This window comes from Macaca mulatta, chromosome 7 (assembly GCF_049350105.2).
Source record: "Macaca mulatta isolate MMU2019108-1 chromosome 7, T2T-MMU8v2.0, whole genome shotgun sequence".
NCBI lineage: Eukaryota > Metazoa > Chordata > Mammalia > Primates > Cercopithecidae > Macaca > Macaca mulatta.
In genome coordinates this window covers 179,716,108-179,742,677 of record NC_133412.1, presented here as the reverse complement: position 1 = coordinate 179,742,677, position 26,570 = coordinate 179,716,108, and the positions used below count along the sequence as shown (strand labels likewise).

The window sequence follows — 26,570 nt, the reverse complement described above, 5'->3', positions numbered from 1 at the left end:
CTCTACACATCTGCTGGCTACCACCAAGGTAAAAATGGGCCAAATGTACCAGCAGAGACTAGCCTCCGAAGACGTTTCCTCACCTGAAATAAGGAAGCACACCACAATGTGGATTCCACCACTGCAGAATTGCTGACACTTAGAAATGCACTCAGACAGAAGTAGAGAGTTGATCACAGGATGGCTTCTTCATCTGTGAGGCATGCGGGGGGAGGAGGGCATTATACTCCCAGAACTCAACATTAGTAAACTGACATCCATCACAAACCATCTGGGCCTGAGGCAGCACCTCGATGGTGTCAGTGATGGAGATTGGACCATCCCCCTCCTTAGCTGGGGGGGTTGCAGGCTGCGGGAACCCTGGTGAAATGAGGGAGATTTCCAGTTTACTTGTGTGTTCTCACATTGCTAGAAATACCTGAAACTGAGCAATTCATGTAGAAAATATGTTTAATGTATTCATGATTCTGCTGGCTGTACAGGAAGCATGATGATAAATCTGTTTAGCTTCTGGAGAGGCCTCAGGAAATTTACAATGACAGTGAAAGGCAAAAGGGGAGCAGCCATTTTATATGGTGGGAGCAGAAGCAAAGAAAGAGTGAGCGTGGAGCTGCTACACACTGTTAAACAACCAAAGCTCATGCGAACTCATTTACTATCACATCAAGGGGATGGTGCTAACCATTAATTATAAATCCACCCCCATGCTACAACCACCAGGCCCCACCTCAAAAATTAGGGAAGCAAAATCACATAAAGTTGTTATGACAGGCATGTCCCACAGCGCCCTGGAGTTGTCTCAGGGGAGCAGTCTCCTCCAGTGTTTAGAGGCACAGGCACAGACAACAGGGCTAACTCTGGCCAGATGTGTGATATTGGACACATTGCACAACTGTTCTGTTCTGTATGTAATTTATCTTCTTTAAAGTGTAACACTGACACTTCAATTAATATATTCTGCAAATATGTAAAAATAAAATAAGATGACTGCTAAATGATTATCAAGGCACAATCACATAATCTGAAGTTATACTTTCCTGAGAGATAGGATTAGTGCCCATGTTTTCCAGGACACTCTCATCCGCTCTGGACACTGCCTTCTCCTCTCAGGCGTCCCACCCCAGAGCTTGCTATATAGCAGGAGACATGCAAATAGGGTCCTCCCTCTGCTGATAAAATCCAGCCCAGCCCTGACCCTGCAGCTCTGATGGCAGAGTCCAGCCCCGAATTCTCAGGTGTTTTCATTTGGTGATCAGCACCAAACACAGAAGACTCACCATGGAGTTTGTGCTGAGCTGGGTTTTCCTTGTTGCTATGTTAAAAGGTGATTTAGGGAGAACTAGAGATGTTCAGTGTGAGTGGATATGAGTGAGAGAAACAGTGGATATGTGTGGCAGTTTCTGACCAGGGTGTCTCTGTGTTTGCAGGTGTCCAGTGTGAGGTGCAGCTGGTGGAGTCTGGGGGCGGCTTGGCACAGCCTGGGGGGTCCCTGAGACTCTCCTGTGCAGCCTCTGGATTCACCTTCAGTGACCACTACATGGACTGGGTCCGCCAGGCTCCAGGGAAGGGCCTGGAGTGGGTTAGCCGTATTAGAAACAAAGCTAACAGTTACACAACAGAATACGCCGCGTCTGTGAAAGGCAGATTCACCATCTCAAGGGATGATTCAAAGAACACACTGTATCTGCAAATGAGCAGCCTGAAAACCGAGGACACGGCTGTGTATTACTGTGCTAGAGACACAGCCAGGGGAGGTCAGTGTGAGCCCAGACACAAACCTCCCTGCAGGGGTGCGCGTGGCCACCAGGGGGCGCGGGGAACCCACTGAGGACGCGACCTGTGCAGGGGAAGGATTGATTTCCTTTCTCAGCTGCCGGGAACGGGTTTGTGTTTGCAGGACTCTGGAGTCTTACAAGGTTGCAATATTGTGTATTGGTCATTTCAAAACAGCCAAGAACAAATTCCAAATGTTCTTGTCACCAAAAAATGGTAAGTATTTGAGGACTCGAGATGATATATATGTCAATTAGCTCGATTCAATTATTCCATATCGCATTTATAAGTCATAACACAGCTTTGTACCCCATCAACATATGGAGTACAACCAAAATTTCTCAATTTCCAATGAAATTTTAATTACGTATTTTTTAATCTGAGGCCTCTCCTTGGATTAGGCCATCTCCTCAGGATTACAAGGCTGTTCAGTTTTCTCAACATGCTGTTGTAACAGATAAGCACAAAACACTGAATTTCATTATGCTTTGCTTTAGTTTTTCAAAACAACATAAAGATAATAATTTTGAGAGTAAACACATTGCAGCCTACTATACATGAGATGCTCCTTATGCCTCAAGGTTTCTATTCAGGACTTTATATGTATTACATATTTTCAGTTTTTTTCTGACATGGAATGCCAACGCCTCTGTATTACAGATTATTCTTTTAATTTATCCCTTAAAAATAATTTTTCCAGAGTCCCACTCAAAACCAGGGTATCATTAGAACTTTGAGGTGTAAGCGTTGGACCAGCATTGAGAATGCATTCAATTTAGCTCACATGCTCTCAAATATCCTTCTCTTCTTTAAAAGTTGTTCTCAGTTATAACACCACACAAAATATTAACAATTTATACTAATGACACAGGTTAAATATTGTATAAATAATTTAATGATATATGATTGGAAAAAACTACATGTTCCATCTGTCTTGACTATTTTTTCTTCTCTATGAAATGTATGCTTAATTAATTATTAAGTTTCTGGTGTTACTGTTATCTTATTTCTGGGATTTAACTTTAGGAGGTATACTGAAATACATTTTATTCATATAATAATGTTCATGTTTTGGATAGGGTTTTAATATTCATTGTATTATTTACTGAATTTTAAACTATTCTACAGTTTTTAATTTTTTGTTTTTATGAGATAAAATTTACATATGAGAAAAAATGCATAGATCTGAAATGTGTCACTAAAGAGTTTCTGGCAAATGTGAATACCCTTGTCCCGAACACCTAAGGCAGCCTGAAGAGCAAGTCCATCTCCCCAACATGTGTCTTTTTCGTCCCTGTGGTCAACACCTATATGGGGAAATGTTTTGATTTCTGACACTATAGATCCATTTTTTCCTGTTTTGAGCTTCATATAAATGGATTCAAACATTATAGACCTTTTTTTGGTAAGGGGCTACTTTGCTATTTTTTAGGTTAATTCATGTTATTTAATGTATGAAATTAGATCAACATAGTGTCATTCATTCAATTAATGGGCTCACTCTGATATGAAACCTCAAAGTCTTCATGTGTATATGGAGAGAGAGAGAGGGAGGAAGGACAGAGATTTTATATCTGAGACAGTCCATTAAGTAAATATATGACAATATATTGATCTATTTTTTGTCAATGGGCTTTATATTTGTTTCCAGTATATGAATATTATAAGCAAAGCTGTTATAAGTACCTTAGTGTAAGTTTTTCTAACTATGTTGTCTCACTTTTGTTGAGAAAATATGAAATACGTTTTTCTTTGTTGTAAGAGTAAGTTTAAATTTTGTCAGTTTTATTAAGGTAGAAATAAAATATTTTTAAAAAATGTATAGGTTTAAGGTGCACCACTTCTTGTTTTGGTATCTATTAGTCCATTCTCACCCCGCTATATAAAATGCCTGAGACTGAGTAATTTGAAAAAAACCAGGATGTTTAATTGGCTCACAGTTCTGCAGGCTGTACAGGAAGTGCGGTGGCTTCTCCTTCTGGGGAGACTCAGGAAAGTTAGAATCATGGCAGAACACAAAGGGGATAGGCACATCACATGGCCAGAACAGTAGCCACAGGAAGCAGGCCGGCGTGTGGGGGGGACTACACACTGTTAGACAACCAGATCTTGTGATTACTCATGCACATCCATGAGAACAACATCAGGAGTCGGTGTTGAACCATTCATGAAAGCCCTGCCCCATGACCCAGTCATCTCCCACCAGGTCCCACCTCAGGACTGAGGATTATAATACAACATGAGATTTGGGCCAGGACACAGACTCAAACCATATCAGATACACATTGTAAAATGTTCATCATAGTCAAGGTAATCTGTATATTCATCATCTCACAGAGCTACCATTTTTTGCTTGCTTGTTTGTTTTTTGAGACGAACTTTTGCTCTTGTCGTTCAGGCTGGAGTTCAATGGCACCACCTCGGCTCACTGCAACCTCCAACTCCTGGGTGCAAGTGATTCTCCTGCCTCAGCCTCCCAAGTAGCTGGGATTACAGGTGCCCATCACCACACCCGGCTCTTTTTTTGTGTGTGTACTTTTAGTAGAGACAGTTTCGCCATGTTGGCCAGGCTGGTCTTGAACACTTGACCTCAAGAGATCTGTCTGCCTTGGCCTCCCAAAGTGTTGGGATTACAGAAGTGAGCCACCACGCCCAGACCATTTTATTATTTTTAAAATGTACTGCATGTGAGTTTGTGTGTGTGTGTGTGTCTCATGAGAACACCTAAGATCTACCCTTTTAGCAAAAATCATTTTTACAATACAGTAGTAAATACAGGAAAGTTGGTGTACATTAGATCTCCAGAACTCATTCACCCACACAACTGAAACTCTGTACCCTTTGACCAACATCACCCGATTTCCCTCTCCTCTCAGGTCCTGGGACCCACTAGTCTACTCTCTGCTTTCAAGAGCTTGGGTATTTTAGATCCCGCATGTAAATGAGATCATGCAGCATTTGTCTTTCTGCATGTGGCGTATTCTACTTAGCATCATGTCCTCCAGGCCCATCCGTGTTGCTGCAAATGCCAGAATTTCCTTCTTTTCAAAGCTGAATAAAATTCAGGTTTTATGTGTACACATTTTCTTTAAACATTCATTACTCTATGGTCATTAAACTCTTTCACAAATCTACACTATTATAAATAATCTGGCAGGGAACGTGTGTTTAACATAATAATTTTATTTCATTTGAATATATAACAAGAAGTGGGATCACCAGATCATATAACTTTATTTTTCAATTTATTGAGTAACCAATCCTACCACACCATATGAGTATTCCCTTTCCCCACATTCTTGCGAACACTTGTTATATTTTGTCTTCCTGATAATAGCCATTTTAAGTGGTTTGAGGAAATATTTCATTGTGCTTTAGATTTGAATTTCTCTGAAAATTAGTAATGTTGAGAACCTTTTTAGGCTCAGTTTTTCATGAGTGTGTTATCTGAAAAAAAAGTCTATCAAGGTTTTTTCCCTTTTATCAGGTCGTTTAATATTTGCGCATATTTTTTTCCTGTGCTTTTGCTATTAAATTCAAATAAATCATTTCTGAATCACTGACAGGAAGTTTTTTCCATGCTGTCTATGAGTTTGCGGTTTCAGGTTATGTTCATTTTTAGTTGATTTTTGTACATGGTGTAAGAGAAGGTCTAATTTTATTTCTTTTGCGTATGGATGTCCAGTTATACATCATTTATGGAGGAGACTGTCTTTCTTCACTGTTTCCTCTTGGCATACAAAATCAGGAAGACACATAATTAAAGAAAATATCATATGAATATTCCTGATGAACATAGACCTAAAAGTTCTCAACAAAATACTATCAAATGGAATCCAGAAGCATTTTAAAATGTAATACATCATGATCAAGGGGGTTTTACCACTGGGATGCAAGGTTTATTCAACATCCACAAATCAATAACTGATTCATTGTGTAAGCAGAATAAAGGCAAAAACCATGTTATCTCAATAGATGCTGAGAAAGCTTTTGATGTGATCCAACACTCACTTGTAATGAAAACCCTCAGCAGAGTAGGCATCAAAAAACACACCCCAAAATAATAAGAGCCATCTATGACAAACCTACAGTCAACATTACACTGAGTGAACAAAGGCTCAAACCCCATGAGAACTGAAACAAGACAAGGATTCCCTCTCTCACCACTCCTATTGAACATAGCACTGAAAATCCTAGTCAGAGCAACCAGGTAATAGCAAAAATAAAAAGCAGCTGATATGGTTTGTACTAGTGCCCCTACTCAAATTTCATGTCAAATTGTAATTCCCAGTGTTGGGGGTGGGGCTTGGTGAAAGATGATTCTATCATGAGGATGGGTCTCCATCTCTTGTGCTGTTCTGGTGATAGTCCTCAGGAGATCTGGTTTCAAAGTGTGTGTCACCTCATTCCTCTCTCTTCCTCCTTCTCCTGCTCTGTAAGACATGATGCTTCCCTTTCTGTCATGATTGTTGGGTTCCTGAGGCCACCCTCAGTCATACTTCCTGTACAGCCTGCAGAACCACGAGACAATTAAAAATCTTTATACATTACAGTCTCAGGTGTTTCTTTAGAGTGTGTGAATGGACTAATACAGAATCCAAATAGGAAAAGAAGTCAATGTATCTGTCCAAATTGATGATATAATTATATACCTAGAAAATTCTAAGGACTCTGCCAAAATAATTCTAGAATAGATAAACAACTTTGGTAAAATGTCGAGATACAAAATCAATGTACAAAATCACTAGCATTTCTGTATCCTAACTACATCCAAGCTGAGAGTGAAATCAAGAACACAGTCCTATCCCACTTGCAATATCCACAAAGAAAAGGAAATGCCTGGGAATACAGATAACAAACAAGGTGAAAGATCCCTACAATATGAACTACAAAACACAGCAGAACTAAGTCATAAAGGACATAAAAAATGGGAAAACATTTCATGCTCATGATTGGAATAATCAATATTGTAAAAATTGTCATACTGCCAATAGAAATTTACAGATTCAATACTATTTATGTAAAACTACCACCATCATTCTTCGCAGAATTAGAAAAAAAAGTATATATATTCTAAAAGTTATATGGAATCAAAAAGCCCCTGAGTAGCCAAAGCAATTCTAAGCAGAATGAATCATGACAGAAGCACCCTGATACCTGACTTTAAACTACACCATAAAGTCACAGTAACCAAAACAGCTTGGTACTGGTACATGAGCAGACATGCAGAAAAATGGAACAAAATAGGAAACAGAAATAAACCTGCACACATAAACGATCTGATATTTGATAAGGCTGACAAAAACAAGCAATGGGGAAAAAACTCTGTATTCAGTAAATGGTGCTGCGATAACTGGATTTGTCAGATATACAGAATGCAAAAGTGAAGGAGGCTGGGCAGCTTTGACTTAGATTTCAGAGGATATGCAGAGGGCCCTGCAGGCCCAGCAAGAAGCCTGCTACAGCAGTGGAGCCACCACAGACAGCCTCTACTAGGGCAGTGCCAAAGATGGGGAAAGAGAGGGTTGGAGCCCCAGCTCGAAATCCCCACTAGGGCATTTTAAATTAAAGCTGTGGGAATATGGCCATGACCCTCAAGGTCTCAGAATGATAGAGCCAAAGGCAGCTTGCACTCTCAGCCTGGAAAAACTTCAGGTACTTGACTAACCTGTGAAGGCGGCCCCATAAGCTGTGCTCGGCTGTAAGGATGAAATGCCTGAGGTTTCTGGGACCCCTTCAACCCAGGGTGCCCTGGTTGAAGTACATCAAGTAAAGTGAGATTATTTTGTAGTTTTAAGATTTAATATCTGCTCTGCTAGGCTTTAGGCGTGTGTGGGGACTACTGGCCATTCCTTTGGACATTTTTTTCCTTTTGTATTAACGATATTTAACCAATGCCTGTGGCACTCTTACACACTGGAAGTAAATCACTCTTTAAAACATTTGCCAGCTCATAGCTGGAAGGAAATTACCTTAAGACTCAGATGAGACTTTGGAATTTTCAGCTGGAGGTTGACCAAGTTAAGACTTTTGGAAACTATCAAAAAAAAAAAATCATTTTGTAACTTATGAAGGGCATAAGATCAGGGGGCACAAGTGTGAAATGATACAGTTTAGATGATTGTCCCCTCCAAATCTCATGGCGAAATGTGATCCACAGTATTTGAGGTGGGGCCAAGCGGGAGGTTTTGGGACATGGGGAAAGATTCCTCAGGAATGGCTTGGTAACCACCCCATGGCAATAGGTGAATTATTACTGTATTAGCTACGGTGAGATCTGATTATTAAAAGGAGTCTGATGACCCTCCTCCCCTCTCATGTCCCCCCTCACCATGTGACATAGCCTCCTTCCCCTTTGCCTTCCACCATGATCGTAAGCCTTCTGAGGCCCTCACAAGAAACAGATGTGGGTGCCATGCTCCTCACACAGCCTGCAGAACTGTAAGCCAAATAAGCCTCTTTTATTTGTAAATTACTTGGCCTCAGGCATTAATATATAGCAATGCAGAATAGACTAAAATACACTGCCCAAAGCAATATACAGAGTCAACGCAATATCCATCAAGTAACCAATAAAATTAATTACATTTTTTAAAAATATCCTAAAATTTATATGGAAGCAAAAAAGAGCCTTTTGATTCCATATAATAGCAAAAGCCATCCTAAGAAAAGGAAACACAGCTGAAAGGATCACATTCCCTGACTTCAAATTATACTACACAGATATAATAAGAAAGAGAGCATGGTACTGGTACCAAAACAAAACAAAAAATATTAGACCAGGTACGTGGTAGCTTATGCCTGTAATTCCAGCACTTCAGGTGGTAGAAGCTGGTGGATCACCTGAGGTCAAGTTCAAGACCAGCCTGACCAACATGGTGAACCCCTGTCTCTACTAAAAATGTGAAAAACTAGCTGGGCCTAGTGGCCCATGCCTGTAATCTCAGCTACATTGGAAGCTGAGGCAGGAGAATTGCTTGAACCCGGGAGGTGGAGGTTGCAGTGAGCCAAGATCGTGCTATTGCACTCCAGCCTGGGTGACAAGAGCAAAACTTCATCTCAAAAAAAAAAATTAATGTAACAGAATAGAGAGCCCAGAAATAAAGCCAAATAACTACAACCACCTGTTCTTTGGCAAAACTGACAAAAATATACACTGGAGACACAACCCTGTATTCAATAAGGGGTGCTGGGAAAATTGGACGGCCACACGTAGAAGAATCAAACCAGACTTCTATCTCACCATAGACAAAAATTAACTAAAGATGGATTCAATAATTAAATGTATAAACTGAAACTATAAAAATACTTGAGGAGAATGTAGGGAAAATTCTCGGGACATTGGACTAGGCAAATAAAATATGACTAAGACTTCAAAAGCAAATGCAGTGAAAACAAAAATAGACAGGACTTAATTGAACTAAAGATCTTCTGCACAGAAAAAGAAATAATCAACATGGTACACAAACAGCCTACAGAATGGTAGAAGGTATCACTTCACCTCAGTTAAGATAGCTCTTATTTAAAAAGAAAAAAGAAAAAAAGCAAGGTGTGGTGGTTCATGCCTGTAATCCCAGCACTTCGGGAGGCCGAGGCAGGTAGATCACTTGACATCAGTAGTTTAAGACCAACTTGTCCAACATGGCGAAAACCCATCCCTCCTAAAAATGCAACAATTAGCTGGGCATGTTGACTGGCACCTGTAGTCCCAGCTACTTGGTAGGTTGAGGCAGGAGAAACGATTGAACCTGGGAGTTGGAGGTTGTAGTGAGGTGAGATCACGCCACTACACTCCAGCCTGGATGACAGGAGCGAAACTCTGTCTCAAAAATGAAGAAAGGGAGGAAGGAAAGGAGGGAGGGGGAGAGAGAGAGAGAGAGAGAGAAAGAAAGAAAACTAACAAATGCTGGTAAGGTTGGGGAGAAGTACAGTCAGTCACTATGGAAAGCAGTGTGGACATACCTCAAAAAACTACAAATAAAACTACCAAATGACCCATAAATTTCACTACTGCAAGTTTATCCAAAAGCATGAAAATAATTATATCAGAGATTTCTTACTCCCAGTGTATATGGCAGGACCTTTCGCAATAGCTAAGATACGGAATCAAACCAGGTGTCGGACAGGAGATGAATGGTTAAAGATGATGTGGTGCAGATACGTGATGAGATACTAGTCATCCATAAGAAAGGAAATCCTGTTATTTTTGGCAATGAGGATGGAACTGGAGGACATTATGTGAAATGAAATAAGCCAGGAACAGCAAGTAATACACCTTGTTTTCTCACTCATACATGGAAGAGAAAAGAAAATCTGTCTTATAGAAATAAAGAGTAGAACAGAGGATACTAGGGTCTGGGAAGGGTAGGGGAAGAGATAGGCAGAGATTTGTGAAATAATACATTAGAGTTAGATAGGAGGAATAGATTATAATGTTCTTTACCACTGTGGGATAAATGTATTTAACAATTATATGCAGTTTCAAATAGTTAGAAGGATATTGAGTGTTCCCAACAAAAAGAAAACGTTTCAGACGATGGATATATTAATTATCCTTATCTGACCCCTACACATTGTTTCAAAACATTGCTATGTACCTCATGAATATTTACAATCATTATTTGTCTATTAAAATTATATTAGAAAACACAAACTTCATTGGAAGTAACATAAATGGAGGCTTTGGAATACACCTGGAGATAAGGTGAGGGTATGGAATACATTACAGGCCTAGCATTCAATGGCAAGAGGAGCTCCCATTGGCTTTTTGTATTTGTAGCACTGAGTAAATCTAACATTTATCAAAGCTTCCCTCTACAATAGAGACCTGAGGTCTAGGGGGGTCTTGCAGATAGATATGCAGAGGGAAAGAAGCAGGAGTAGAGGGTTGCTGGCCCATTTAACAATAGTTGGAATGATAATTATGCATGTAGAGAAGCCAACATGGATTTAAATAAGTTGCATGACTAAATGACATGCAAAAAAAAAATCCAACGGAAATCTTTAAATAAAATTGATAATGAAACTATTTTGGGTGAAGAAATGTTCACTGAAGTTAAGTGAGCCATTAAAGCTGTTAAGAACTACAGTAACCACTGGATTGGATTCAGCTTTGTCTGAATTCAGGGTGATTATTACTGGCTCAGGCAGGGGTCAGAAATGAAGATGGATAGGTGGTACCAACCCAAAAAAGTCAGGGACCAGAAAGATTCACAGCTGAATTTTTTCAGATGTACAAAGAAGTGTTGCTACCAATCCTAGTGTAACTTTTCCCAAAAATGAGGATAAAGGACTCCTCCCTAAGTTATTCTGTGAGATCAGCATTATTCTGATAACAAAACCTAGAAGAGACTTAATTTAAAAAGAAAACTTTAGGCCAATACATCTGATGCAAAAATGCTCAATGAAATACTCACGAACTGAACACAGCAGCACATCAAAAAGCCTAATCTACCAACACTTTGTTCCTGGGATGCAAGGTTGGTTCAATATATGCAAATCAGTAAATGTGATTCATCACATAAACAGAATGAAAAACAAAAACCATGTTAACCATAGACACAGAAAATGTTTTGAATAAACTTTAGCATTCTTTCATATTAAAAACCATCAACTAGGCATGAAGGAACACACCTCAAAATAATAAGGGCCATCTATGACAAACTCACAGCCAACATTATACTGACTGGGCAAAAGCTGGAAGCATTTTCCCCTGAAAACTGGAACAAGAAAAGGACACCCACTCTAACCACTCCTGTTCATCATTGTCATGGAAGTCCTAGCCAAAGCATGCAGACAAGAGAAAGAAATAAAAAGCATCAAATCAGGAAGAGAGAGTGTCAAACTATCCTTGCAGATGAAATGATCATATTCCTGAGCCTGTAGTTTGGTAATTAACATTAATTTAGAAAACTTGTCAGTCATCATTGTTTAAATATTTCTTCTTAGCCTTTCTCTGTTTTTTTCTATTTCCCATTATGTGCATGTTATACCTCTGCAACTGTCCCACAGTTCTTGGGTAAGCTGTTCTGGTTTTATATGTAAGTTGTGTGTGTGTGTGTGTGTGTGTGCATCTGTGTGTCTGTGTGTCTCCGTGTGTGTATATTTGTATTTGTGTGTTTACTGTTCTAAAAATACATTTTTTCTTTTTGCTTTTCAGTTTGGGAAATTTCTATTGAGATAGTTTTAAGTTCAGGTTTTTGTCCGCAGCTATGCCCCATCTACATATAAGTCCATTGAAAGAATTACTTGATTCTGTTAGAAAATTCTTGATATCTACTTTTATTTTCCTTTTTTAGAATTTGCATCATTCTACTTGCATGACACAGCTGTTCCTGCATGCTGTCTGCTTAATTCATTACAGCTCTTAGCATATTAATCATAGTGGTTTTAAATTCTTCATTTGGTAATTCCAACTCAAATGGCATAGCTGAGTCTCATTTTAATGCTTGTTCTGTCATATCACATGATACATTTCTTTTAGTATATATCATTATTTTCACAGGCAGAATTTATGTAACAGGTGAAAGAAACTGCTGTAAAGAGGCCTTTAGTTATATCATTGTAAGTTGTGGATGAAACGTGTTTCATAATCCTCTGGTTATGGCTTAATGTAGCAAGTTTAGGCCTTTGAAAATAAATCCTTACATGAGTGTGAAAAGATAAGCCATAGATTTGGAGAATTTCCTCACAAATCAAATATTTGGAAAAGGACTTTTATCACGAATAATAAAAATTATCTTACAATTGAACAATAACAAAACCACACAATTTAATTTTAAAATAGACAAAGACCTGAATAGAAAGAAGCCTCATCTAAAAATAAATATAAAAAGTGATCTGCATGATTTTCAGGTATTTGTATGTTTAATATTAAAAAAAAACTACTATCCTGTTACAATGGGTAAAATACACAGTATAGACAGTATCAAATTGTGATGAGGAAGCTGAAAAACAGAACATTCACTCCATGTTGGAGGGAAGGGGATGCTGAAGTGGCACATATACAACTACAGTTAATAATTTATTGTATATTTCAGAATAGCTAGAAGATAAGATTTAGAATGTTCTTAACACAAAGAAATAATCAGGTATCTGGATTTGATCACTGCAAATAATATACTTTTATCAAAATATCATGCATATCCCTTAAAGGTTTTGAACCATTCTGTATCTATATAAATTAAACATTTTTTAAAACCAGTGCACGGGAATCCAGCTAATTGCTGATTCCCATTAGATGTGATGTTCTGCATAATCTGTAAACTAATCAGAATCTGTGGGTTTGTAAAGGACTTTAGAAATCAACTAGACTAATTGTTTCTAAAGATAAGTCTCCCAAGTTTAATTATTTTCCTAATGGGTGGTGATTTTGAACATAGAAGATATGTTAACAGTTGTTGCTGGTGAGACATAGAAGATATGTTAACAGTTGTTGCTGGTAAGTTTTCTTCTAGTCTTGGGAGAAAAGGTTTGTAGGGAGGAATCTGGGACAATCTTTTAAGTCTCAACTTCAATGTGATTATCTCAGTAAATATTTTCTGATACCCCTGAGTAGGAGAAGTCTCATATATCTCCTGTGAATTAAAAGTAGAATTCTAAGCACCCAGCTGACTGAATGGAACATTCCTCTTCAACAAGGAGTTCCATGGACACTAGAAAACCTAGTTTAGGCCGTGTTAGAAATAGAAGATCAGAAATGCCTCATTATACATTCCTCCCTTTGGAATTTAAGCAGAAGTAACCAGCATTTTCATTAAAACAGATTTACGGCTCAGAAAACAGATTCCGTGTAGCAGTAAAATATCAAATTCTAACCTGACTCAAGAATAGCATCACATCACAGAGAGCAGGCCTTGAAAGGAATCAAAGTCATTCACCCTAAAATATATTTCTTTGAAATATTTTACAATTGCCCTGCACATTTAGTTTTTTGCAAGAGAAATTTAAATTCTGTAGATAATCTGCTTCCTTTTCAAGGTGTTTGTATTATACTGAGGAGATTAGCTGAGAGTCTAGTGTATCTTTTAAATCTCTTAATTGAAAATATTTGCTGTCTACTGCCTCTAAGGGTGGTCACAAAAGAGACTTCATCTACATGGTAAGAATCTTGTTCTCCAAAACCCGTTACCTTAACCCAGACACTTTTTTTGTACTAGTTTCAGGTCTTTTGATAAAAATTTAAGTCTTTCAATCAATTGCCAATCAGAAAATCTTTTAATTCACCTATAAGCTGTAATCTCCTCCCCACAGTGCCTCACTTCTAGCGGTTTTGTCTTTATGGAACAGGTTAACATACATCTCACGTGTATCAATTGATGTTATTAAATTTAACCTGCAATCAAGTCATTTTGGGCACATGTTCTCAAGATCTTCTGGGGCTGTGTCACAGGGCATGATCCTCACATTTGGCTCAGAATAAATCTCTCTAAATATTTTGCAAACTTGGCTTTTTATTAAGAGTTCTAACAGAACCTACTCTGTGGTCTTTGTTACATCCACAAGTATGATGTTAGTAAACATTAGTTATTAAAATAAGCACATGTTGGCAATTTCTTATGAAGTTACACAGAGACCTTCTATGGGATCAATTGTAAATGTTTCAAAGTATTTCTGCAGTTATTTCAAAATTTTATGTTCCACAGATACTTCTATCAGATTCCTTACATCAGCTAATTATTTGCTTTATGACTTTTGCATTTTTGTAGATGATCACAATTTGTTTTATGAGTTTTTTGTAGATGATCATGCCCTATCTCCTCTGGGCCTTTATTGTAGAAAACTGTATGTAACTACTCAGGACTACATCTGAAAGTCCTTACTGCAGTGGGTGCCAGAATTGCTGTGGGTTTCCTCTGCAGCCACCAGACACTCAGATTCATTCAGTGAAATCTTAATTTTGTTTCCTGCTTGGCTTTGGGCCTTAATCTTGTGCCATCCTGAAAGACTCTGTCTTTCAGGTCCCCCTGGTCATCCCAGAGCCACAAGGACCTGACAATTGTCAATGTGGTGGGAGGGGTTGCACTGAACGGACACTATCTGTCCTTCTGAGGGAGCCACACTCCACGCAGACATCACAGTCCTGACTCAGGATGTGTCCTTCCAAATATCCCTGCCCATCCGGCGGGTGTGATGCTGATCCATGCATCTTCCTCCCACTAATGGGTAGAGGGTCTCCTTGTTTGTTCCAAGATCTTCTTCCAGCAGCCACTATGTCTTCCCACTGATGTCTTCAGCTTCCTTTTTTCTGCCCTTCCCAGCAGGATGCGGCTGTTTTTCCAGAGGGAAGAGAGAGGAGATGGGAGATGAGGCTGTTATTCCTGAGAGAATGGACAGAGCTTTGGAGCTTTTCTTCCTTCCGTCCCAGTTTCTATGAGTTCCTCCAGTGGCTGTAACACAGAGGTGTTAGTGGCTTTGCCCCAGTATGTTAATTCTTTGGTAATGTCGTGGTGGCAGGGGAGGTGGGTCTGGATGCATTTCAGCCACAGCCGCTGTTCCACTTTCGCACACAGAAACATCCTGGGAGGGAGAGGCTGGAGATTTTTGTGATGTGTCCTCAGTCCTGGCAGAAAAGGTTTCAATAGCAGTAGGAATCCTCAGTTGTATGTCCTCTGATAATTTAAACAATAACTTCTTTACTATACTCAACTCTAAACAATCTGAAGAATATGTCTAAGTTAATCCTGCATTCGCTTATATGATATTTGCTGGCCTCTACCCCAGATAAGTTCATATTCTCTTCCTGTTTGTTCCTGCAGTCACTGAGTTTCACAAGATGTAAGGTCCCTTGTTTGTCCTATAACATCAATAATCTGATGTTTTAAAGAAAATGTGCTAATTTCCAGCTCAGTAAGGTTAGTTGTTGTAAAAATAATACAATGTTTTCTGGGATGCCTGCATCTCCAGGCTGAGTAGAAGCTTTATTTGTAACACTCAGAAACTGGAAGTAACAAAAATATTAAGGAGCTTTATAAATAGCAGGGGTGCACTCATTAACTGGAATACTGTTCCTCATTACAATGAACACATTCTTCATACACAACCAAGTTACTGACTCGCAAGTAATTATGCTGAACAAGAAGACACACAAATGAAATAGAAACCGTAAGATTTCACTTTAACCAAATCTTGAAAAATAGATCTGAAGTAACAAACATGAGGGACTGACTCAGTACAGTGAGAGAAAAATGACTGGGAGGCAGGAATTGGAGGAACCCAGGGAAACTTTTAAGTGTGATGCATTGTTATCTTGACTGTTATCTTGTTATTTGGGAAGTACAGGTGAGCACATTTGAAATTGCATTTTTTTCCTTTGGAGACATGATCTTGCTTTGTCACCCAGGCTGGAGCTCAGTGGTGAGATCATATAGCTCTCTGCAGCCTCAGACCCTGGGTCTCCAGCAGTCCTCCTCCCGCTACCGTACGTAGCTGGGACTACTGGTATGCAAGACCATGCTCGGCTTCAGAGCTTATTAAAATGCACACATTAATTAAGCAATACTTATTACACAGCAATAATGCCTCAATAAGACTATTGCAAATAAGTGGATAATTTGTTCAATAAACATTGATGGAAAGATAGATGCTAACATGAGAAAATGCGTGACACCCAAGAAAATGAAACTGTAGGAAATGTGCTTTTCTTTACAATTATTAGGTAATCACAACAGTGCATACATATCACACCGTGTTCTCATTACAGAGAAGAGGTTCTGCAAACCTCACTAGCTGCGACCCCTATGTACTGGGCTTGGTTCAGGGAGCAGTCAGGTCCAGTGGTGAGAAGCACAGGCCCAGATACTCAGGCTCACTCTGACCAAATGTGAGGTCTGGGGACATTGTACCACCCATCTGTGCTTTTGTTGGTAATTTTTCATCTGTAACATGGAAATGGCATTGATACCACATACCATGTTTCCTCTACATATGTAAAAATAAAAGATGATTGGTGCTAACTTTAAATATACACAGTTTATGTAGATTGATTGTACCTCAATACCACTGTTTTAAAATAGAAATTACAAAATTGTAAGTTTTATAGGTTTTAATATTTTATCACAGAACAAACTTTCAATAAGTAACAATAATTTCCAAAATGCTATCAATATCAAATATCTCCCCCAGGACACTCTCACATGCTCTGAGCCCCACTCTCTCCTCAGGCCTCTCACCCCAGAGCTTGCTAAATAGTAGGAGACATGCAAATAGAGCCCTCCCTCTGCTGATGAAAACCAGCCCAGCCCTGACCCTGCAGCTCTGGGAGAGGAGCCCAGACCTGGCATTTTCAGGTGTTTTCATTTGGTGATCAGGACTGAACACACAGGACTCACCATGGAGTCATGGCTGAGCTGGGTTTTTCTTGTTGCTATTTTAAAAGGTAATACATAGAGAAATAGAAAAAGTTGAGTGTGAGTGAATCAGAGTGAGATAAACTGGGTATGTGTGGCAGTTTCTGACCAGGGTTTCTTTTTGTTTGCAGGTGTCCAGTGTGAGGTGCAGCTGGTAGAGTCTGGGGGAGGCTTGGTCCAGCCTCCGGGTCCCTGAGGCTCTCCTGTGCAACCTCTGGATTCACCTTCAGTAACTACTGGATGTTCTGGGTCCGCCAGGCTCCAGGGAAGGGGCTGGAGTGGGTCTCAAGTATTAGTGGTAGCAGTAGTAGCACATACTACCCAGACTCTGTCAAGGGCCGATTCACCATCTCCAGAGACAACGCCAAGAACACGCTGTATCTGCAAATGAACAGCCCGAGAGCCGAGGACACAGCTGTCTATTACTGTGCGAGAGACACAGTGAGGGGAAGTCAGTGTGAGCCCAGACACAAACTTCCCTGCAGAAACGTTCAGGCGAAATCAGTGGCAGGGGGTGCTCAGGACCCACTGATCAGAGTCAACCCAGAGGCCGGTGCTATAGAGGCTGATTTCCTGTCAGGATGTGGGACCTCATCTTCTCCTCACGGTTTCTCCAGTGAACCTCTCTAAGTTTAGAATTCTGTGCTTCCTAATGTCATCTCTACATATTTTTTAAAATATCATTTTAATATGAGGACCTATTCTCACATGCACAAAATGCAGATTGATGTTTACAGAGATGAAAAGGCCTCAACCATGGCCACCAAGATCAGAGTCCTGAGGAAAGTGAGCAGTGCCTGGTGAGTCTTCTCCGATCAGACCCAGGACAGAAACTTCAGGGAGATTCCAGGACTAGAACAGTCTTTGGGATTCTGATCACAGCCAATAGAGAGGCTGGGCCAGGATCAGTGTCATGTAGAAGCTCACAGGTTTCTCGTCTGACCCTTCTCCTGACACTAAAGCCAATCAGTATCAGCACTGACCTGGTGCTCCTTTTGTTCCCAATCCATGTTCTTTCTTTGGAGTGTTTGTTCTCCCTTTTTATTTGCTTTTCCTGCTTCCTGAAAAAGAAACAGATGACCTCTGTAGTCTACCTTCCAGGGTTCAAGGCATTTTCTTGGAGCTCAGGTGGGGCTCAGCCTGTGGCTCCTGCAGCCACGTAGGAGAGGCTGATGGGACTTCCTTCCCTCCCCATTTTTTCAGGACCCTCCACTGTGTTGTGTATAGACTCATGTGGGAATGCAATTGGCCATTAACAGTGAAGGGGATAAACTTATTTTATCAAATGGGATGTGGATGTAGAATTAACCCTGTTCAAGCCGTCAGAGTCATCTGCTTCAGAAGTAGTGTTAGAAAGAGCTTGGGAAATTTATTAGAATCAAGATGGAGCCACTTGTGTTAAAATCCTAATGAATGAATCTGGGGAAGGTCATGAAGGAGGGTTCTAACGCACATGTTCCTGATAACAAGAACTATCATAGACTCTGCACCGCCACAACCTTGCAAAAAACCCATCACAACCTTAAAAGAATTATGTCTCCAAGTATATCTGCCCAGCAACTGCTTGTTCATCCTCACACCGATGTCACCTCTGTTACTGATCCTTCTAGTCCAGGATAATTGTCTCAAAACAGCTGATGTAACTCTCCTTATTTTTCCTTCATTCTTTATCTTCCTTTACCAACCTGAATGTACCCATACATATTTCAAATGCAATACACATCCTAGAATAAATATTATTACATTTTATAATCTCTTTGTTATTCAGGGTTGACAAACTACAGGGGGACATGCCACATTTCTGTGAGGCGTAGAGGATGACAGATTTTGGAGATATCTAGGAATATCCAATGTCCAGAAGATCATCTATCAAGAAGTTCAGGCTGAAAGTCCCAGAGTGGTGAAGCTGCTGAATTACCATGGCATTTAATTGTATCCAGTTCTGCTCTGATAGAATCTGGCCCACTCATTTTATCATTGACAATCTACCTAACCTAGAGTCAACTGATGACAGTTTTAATAACATATATTAAGTAAATTCAGATCCATATATACATCTGTTTATATTTGAGACGGAGTCTCACTCTGTCGCCCAGGTTAGAGTTCAATTGCACGATCTCAGCTCATTGCAACCTCCACCTCCGGTGTTCAAGCAATTCTCCTGTCTCAGCCTCCAGAGTTAGAACCATATATATATACACACACACACACACATATGTGTGTAGAAATATATATACATATGTGTGTGTGTGTGTGTGTGTGTATATATATATATATATATTTGAGACGGAGTCTCACTCTGTCACCCAGGCTGGAGTACAATGGCATGATCTCAGCTTATTGCAACCTCCGCTTCCCGGGTTCAAGCAATTCTCCTGCCTCAGCCTCCCAAGTAGCAGGGACTACAGGCACAGGCCACCGCGTCTGGCTAATTTTTGTATTTTTAGTGGAGACAGAGTTTCACCATATTGGTCAGGCTGGTCTCAAACTCCTGACCTCAGGGGATCCACCCAACACAGCCTTTCAAAGTGCTGGGATTACAGTTGTGAACCACCACGCCCTGCTAACCCTACATATATTAATTTTGGATTGAATAACTACAAAGTCTACCCTAACCGAGTGTACCATAAAACTTTCCATTACCCAGAGGGAAGAATCTTTAACACGAGATCTATGTTCTTCATTTTTTTAAGATGTAAAACTGACCATTTTACAATCAGACGATTATGATTTTGATAATGAGGTGTAGAAGTTGCATGTATATTGTGGATATTAACACTTTTTCAGATGTGTGACTTGAAATTATATTCTCCCATTCTGTCCGTTGGAATTTTTTCCACGCTTTGCCAGCATCTTTTTGTTGTGATGTAGTTTCACTTGTTCAATTCTGCTTTTGTTGTCTGTGACTTTAATTTGAAATACAGGAAATCATTCTTAATATTATTTTCTGGGTAAGGAAATTTTACAATTGAAAGCCATACATTTAACTGCATATCCCATTTAGAGTTGATTTTTTGTGTTTACTGTAAACTAAAATTCTTAATTCTTTGCATGTGTAGATCCAGTTTTTCTAACCCTCTCTTAGAGAGAGACTATGATTTATCCATTGTATATTGTTGGTTGTCATGCTGAAAATCAGTTTGCCTTCGATATATCAGTTTATTTCTGAGCTCTTTCTATATATTATTGCCAATACAGTCCTGTTTTTATTTATGTATCAAAATGTGCATATTTTGTGAATTTCAACGTGCTGTTCAGAACCTGTGCATGCCGACAACTGTGTTTCTCATTGCCCTCTTGGGCTTGTGAAGCCCTCACAGACCCTCTCCCTCATCTGTGCTGTCTCTGCATTCTCCATCACAACCAGTGCTCCCTGCTGGATCTGGATCCATCAGCCCGCAGGGAAGAAACCAGACTGGATCAGGTGCACAGCTCATGAGGGAGTGCACAACCTAACCCACTCCTCAAGAGGAGTCCAGGCACCATCTCCAAATCCACATGCAAAAAAACAGTTTTTCCTACAGCTGAGCTACCTGAACAACGAGTACACATTAATAAGTACAGCCATTAATTTTTATAAAATAAAACACAGTGAGGGGAAATCATTGTGAGTTCAGAAGCAAACTTCCCTGCAGGGGCGCTCAGGAGCAACAGGAGACGCTCCTGACACCAGGGGGCGCTCAGGACACACATCAAGGCAGGTGCAATTAGGGGGAAAAGGTGCTGTAGATGGGATTTGGCATCACCATCATATTTCACCACTGGACACCCAGTTTATTCTCATGTACGTGATTCTTTATATTATTAGAAAGTGGCATTTATATAAATATATAACCATATGTAGGTGCATCAAGTCGTCTTCTCCATCTTACGTAGACCTTTTCCCTTAAGACTCTGAGTCCCTGTACTTATTTGAGCACCTCATAAATTATGGTCAGTTATGTACAATCTCTTTCTCTTCTTTCTGCCTTCTTCTCTCCTACTCTCTCAGTCACAATCTCACACACACACACAATTCTACAACTTCGATTGCCTGATGTGCTGAAAACCATTGATTAAAGTGCAGTTTTTCCAGCTTACCTGCTGTTCTAAGAATAAGAACGTTGTGTTTCTCAGCTATGTACTTTTCTAAGATAATAGTACTTTTTAAAAAAAATAATAGCCAGATACTGAAAGCAATCCAAATATCAATCAGCAGCTTAATAAACACATTGTGGTAAATTCATTCACCGGAAAAAAACACCTATTGTTACAATAAGGTACTGCTGACTACACTCAAAAGTAAGGGTAAATTCACAAGTATGTATGATGAGTAAAATAAGACAAACACATACAAGTCCATACATACTATTCAACTTTTATAAATTCTATGATATGAAAGCTAATCTAATGTTACATAAATAAAACCAGTAGTTGACTCTGGACATGGTGTGAGAAGGGGAGTTTAGGAAGCAGGAATTATAGGAAAACAAAAGGAAATGTTGAGCATAGTCGGGTTTCTTCTATGTTGAGAAAGGTGATGGTTATGTCACTATTTTTCAAATTGTACACATTATGGGAGGGCCACTATTTGCTATTTTCACCTCATTAAACTATTACAAATTTAAACACATATAATATGGTAGAAAATGAGTTAGAGATGAATGAAATATAGAATAGAAAAAGAAAATCACAGAACAATGGCATAAGAACTTCACTCATCAAACTGAATAAATTTTAAATTTCTCAACACAGAATTAAATATTTTATTAAATATATATGAGAAATCAAAGACTCCAGAATATGCACATGAATAAACCCTAAGTCTACCTATATTCCTAGGGAAACACTAGAATACAACAAAATAACGTCATGATTTCATTACATAACGGGGGTAAACAAACCATACCAGGCATGCCAACTCTCTTCTGGAGTTGGGTCAGGGAACAGGTGTATCCTGTGGTTAGGAGCAGTGGCATCAAGCTCACAGCATCAGTTCTAGTTGACACTATAAATAGGCCAAGAGATCACAACTAAAATGCAGTATCGATGTCATATCTGGGGGTGCCGCACACTCCCCCATGTGAATATGGAAAGGTTAATTACCTCTTGGAGTGTCTGCCGAGAGTAGTGCTGGTCTCCCAGGAATTTCCAAAATGGCTTGGTCGAGCAAGAAAGGAGACTGGCTCAGGGATCCTATAGTGGCTTGGTGGTGAAGGCAGAGTGAGGGGTCTCACTCACAGAAAGGAGTTTGTGGGGTTTGAACCTCCAAATGGCTTCAAATAGGGAATTCCTGTGATTCCTGACTAGATTTACCTCATTTGGGAAAGAAAAGAGATGAGGGAGGAATGAGCGTTATCAGCAGTCAGACATCAGAATAGTCTGATGACTTACTCTATGTAGAAACTATAAAAATCATGAATAAAAAAAGATCAGGCTGGGTGCAGTGGCTCACGCCTGTAATTCCAGCACTTTGAGAGGCCAAGACGGGCGGATCACGAGGTCAGGAGATCGAGACCATCCTGGCTAACACAGTGAAATCCCGTCTCTACTAAAAATACAAAAATTAGCTGGGCGTGATGGCAGGCACCTGTAATCCCAGCTACATGGGAGGCTGAGGCAGGAGAATGGCGTGAACCCGGGAGGCAGAGCTTGCAGTGAGCCGAGATCGAGCCACTGCACACCAGCCTGGGTGACAGAGCGAGACTCCGTCTCAAAAAAAAAAAAAAAAAAAAAAAGATCATTCCAATATGGGTGGACAACAACCAGGTTTACACAAAATGAGAAGACTGATTTTAAGAATAAGCAAATAATAATGAAAAGGAGGAGGAAAATGTAGAGAAAGAGGTGAAAGGTACGGGACAGGGGATTAGACAAGCATCGTGTTTCAATGACTTTTGTGGAGAATTTTCACTATCTAAGATCATCCGCCTATTCTGAATGTCTTAGGTGAGATGCTGGCTCCAAAACATCAGAAGCACCAGAGGATTTCTGAGGATTCTCAGTTTAATATCTTCTATTTGAGTAGCCTTACAATAGTGTACAATTCTTGCTTATTACTATTACAATTAGAGATAGGGTCTTACTCTTTCACACAGGTTGGAGTGCAGTTCACTGTTACCTTGAACTTCTGGCCGTAACAATCCTTCTGTTTCAGCCTCTTGAGTATGTAGGACTAGAGGGGTGCATCACCAAACCCAGCTGAGTTTTTTAAAAAGTTCTTCCATAGAAATGGGATCTCTCTATGTTGCCCAGGCTGGTCTCAAACTCCTAGTCTCATATAATTCCCCTTCTTCTGTTTTGCTTCTCAAAGTAGTGGAATTAAAGGCATGAGCTACCACATCTGGTCTGAACTGACTATTTAGTTGCAAAATATCAACCCAAGAATACTCCCTGAATTTTTTTCTGCAGTATTTTGGTTAATAGTGCCTGATAATATTTATTCCAATATGTTTCAACAGTAGATTTTTTTCCTGAGGTTTCTTCCAATGGACACAATTTGGTGGTTGAAGATCACAAAATACTGTTAAAAGATGACTTGAAAGGCAACATTAAACTTTTGGTGATTGGCGTATAATACAAAAATTACTTTCAATATTGTGTAACACATGCATGCAATAGGACAAAGGTGAGCAATGAGGACAAAATTTCTAAATGAATGAATCTTCCAGCTCCTGAGTCATAGGGCAGTAACTGATATGTCCTGAGGGAGGGACCCTGATGCCATAGTGCTAGTGGGACAACTCTTGGCCAAGAGAGTTTCCATATTTTATTAAAGTTTTATAATTTTTTATTTAAAGATGCCAAGTTATCAACATATCCAGAATATTGTGATTGGGATTGATTCTGTATGATGTGAACAACGGCGATGCCTTCCATATTTAGATAATATTACACACCAGCTTAAGATTGAGTGTTTGATGTAATGATGCACCTGAACATTATTCCAGTTTTCATACTAGTGTTTCATTTTTCTCTTTATTTTCATTTGGTTTCAAATTCATATGTCAGGTCTCTAACATGTAGGAATTCATTTAAAAGTGTCTTTTCTTGTTGTCTATTTTGATGGGGCTTCCAGAAGATTTAAAAACTTCCTCTGCCTGCAGCACATTTTAGATTCTGTGCTACTGTAGAACATCTGTATTTAATCCTGGTCTTTAGTTAATTTACAAGCTCTAATAAGTGCAATAACTTCTGCCTTCTGAGCTGATTTACATCAGGTAGGAGACTATATCCTAAATGAAAATTTGTATTAGTGATATAAATTATTATTTCATAACCACCACTTTTATTATTTAAGTGTTATTCATTAAGAAACAAGTGTATTCAAGTGTTTTATTTACTGACAATTTCTCAATTGGTGAAGGGCATTAGTCTAAAGGGTCCATATTCCTGGGTCTGTATTCCTAGGAAGGCATCGTGACCCTGAGTCTGGGCGTGACCTTGCGAGTATTTCTCACCCTCCGCCAGATGAGATGCTGGTCTGTGTGTTCTTCCTCCTTCCCCTGGGGTAGTGTCCTCCTGCTTTCCCCAGGTGCTCCCTCCCACAGCTCCAGTGTTGTCCACTGACACCACCACCTTCCAGTTCTGCTGCTCTGCCCTGCAGACTAAGGCTCTGATTCCATAATATAGAGAGAGGAGCTGCTTCTCAACGGACCTTTGGTGGGGACCTCTGTTCCCATCTCAACTTCTGAGGGGTTGAAACAGTGTCCCTAGGATTCTGGTTTCAATGGTTTGCCTTGGCAGAGCAAATTCTTAGTTCTGTAGTGGAAATAAAGGAATTGGATCTGAATACATTTTAGAAGTGTAGGCTCTTCTTTTCTCCCAGACAGACACTTCGAGAAAGGATTTTTATGACTGTCCCCTTCTTCGGGGAAAGGGTTTCAAGAGGATAAGTTAGCTTTTAATATGTGGTTCCTTAAAATTTCACACTACAAAACACCACACTCAATTTCAAGCAATCCAATATACATTTGTATTTTTTTTTATTGGAAGAGCCTATATTTCATATTCCAGACTCTGCCACAGGTAATTTCAAACCCTGGCTTTGTTAATCACTACGAGAACTTACTTCTCCCTAAACTTGAGATTTATTGTTGGTTTTGAAACTGTAATTACCCAAAGTATTAAAGAAAATTTGCAAAGTTTCATCTTCCATGTTTATCTGTTATTGTTGATGCAGTTTAAAAAATAAGACAAATATATTCATTTTCTATATACATTTCCAAGCTTAGTAGTAGATTTTTTAAGACCCAGAATGATAAAAAAAAAATTCAAATATTGTTCAGCTGCTTAATAAAAAAAAATTAAGGTAAATGTTTGCTAGAATACTACCCTGCATTTATAATAAGTAAATGTCTGATATACATAACTACAAGGTAAAATATCTAATTATTTATGCTAACTAAAATAAGCCAAACAAATAAGAATATATACTATGATATTTCATTTTTTAAGTTCTGATGAATTAAATTGAATCTGCAGCAATGTAAAGATCAGTAGTTGTCAGGGAAATGGGTAGAAGAAAGGGAAAAGGAGGAAGAATATAGAAGAACAAAAGGAAATGTTGAGAATTTTCTTGTCCACCTTGATAACGATGATGGTTACATCATGTTTATCAACTGTACACTTCATATATGTGAAAGTTTATTTTCTCCAAACTAAAACTTATAAAATTCATTACAAGGAACACATGGAAACTTAGACAAAGAAGGAGTGACAGAATAATAGAAAAAATGTACATTAAATTTCAGAAATACTTAAGAATTTATCTGCCTGAACCCTGGTTCTCACCATATTTTTAGGTGAATGCTAGAATGCAGCAAAATCACACATGTTCTCAACACAGGAAATAGGTTCCACAAACCACACTAGGTACGTCCACCTCTGTCCTGGAGTTGGTTCAGGGAGTAATCGGGGCCAGTGACGAGGAGCACAGGCCCAGATACTAGGGTTTACCCATCCCAGATATCAGCTCTTAGACACATACTGAGCATACATGGAGAAACCATTGGCTCTGATAAAACATAATTTACACAAATATGTAAAAATAAAATAGGGTGATCATTTCAAAGTGTTTATCACAGCATAATTTTATAAGACAGCATATTTTCCAAATACCATCATTGTCACAAAACTCCTGCAAGGGACAGTCATCTCATCTGGGGACCGTCTTCTCAGGCGTCCCATCCCAGTGCTTGCTATATAGTAGCAGACATGCAAATACCATCCTCCCTCTCCTGATGAAAACCAGCCCAGCCCTGACTGCAGCTCTGGGAGAGGAGCCCTAGCCTGGGATTCCCAGTAGTTTCCACTTGGTGATCAGCACTGAACACAGACCACTAAGCATGGAATTTGGGCTGAGCTGGGTTTTCCTTGTTGCTATTTTGAAAGGTAATTCATGGAGAACTAGAGATAATGAGTGTGAGTGGACATGAGTGACAGAAACAGTGGTTATGTGTGGCAGTTTCT

At 39.4% G+C, this 26,570-nt stretch overlaps 2 long non-coding RNA genes and 1 gene segment (V, D, J or C); 2 read left to right on the top strand and 1 right to left on the bottom strand.

Annotated features, from left to right (window-relative positions):
• Nucleotides 1–26,570, top strand: part of LOC106995637 (immunoglobulin heavy constant delta-like) — a 727,209-nt gene that overhangs the window by 238,633 nt on the left and 462,006 nt on the right.
• Nucleotides 1–26,570, bottom strand: part of LOC144330504 (uncharacterized) — a 113,477-nt gene that overhangs the window by 83,128 nt on the left and 3,779 nt on the right. The window contains exon 2 of one of the 5 annotated variants that reach the window (XR_013396764.1): nucleotides 4,941–6,284. The exons of 3 other annotated variants lie outside the window; for them this stretch is intronic. This is a non-coding gene — a long non-coding RNA (uncharacterized LOC144330504). Of the gene's footprint in view, nucleotides 1–4,940; nucleotides 6,285–16,801; nucleotides 18,182–26,570 lie in introns of those variants that run through there. One more of the 5 variants, XR_013396761.1, reaches the window with a different exon arrangement.
• On the top strand, nucleotides 3,189–17,330 carry LOC701407 (uncharacterized). The gene is made up of 3 exons (XR_013396766.1): nucleotides 3,189–4,269; nucleotides 4,410–17,149; nucleotides 17,252–17,330. It is a non-coding gene; the product is annotated as an uncharacterized LOC701407 (long non-coding RNA).